Here is a 272-nt window from a genome sequence, read left to right as displayed (position 1 = left end):
GATTTTTATTTATTTATTTGACAGAGAGAGATCACAAGTAGGCAGAGAGGCAGGCAGAGAGAGGAAGGGAAGCAGGCTCCCTGCTGAGCAGAGAGCCCAATGTGATGCGGGGCACAATCCCAGGACCCTGGGATCATGACCTGAGCCCAAGGCAGAGGCCTTAACCCACTGAGCCACCCAGGCGCCCTTGAAACTGTTTTAATAATATTTTTTGAAGTGCATATTGATACCATAAAGTCCTTTGTTGGTTTTTTGTTGTTGTTGTTGTTAGT

This window comes from Neovison vison, chromosome 2 (genome assembly GCF_020171115.1).
Source record: "Neovison vison isolate M4711 chromosome 2, ASM_NN_V1, whole genome shotgun sequence".
NCBI lineage: Eukaryota > Metazoa > Chordata > Mammalia > Carnivora > Mustelidae > Neogale > Neogale vison.
Note: the sequence above shows the minus strand (reverse complement) of the source record.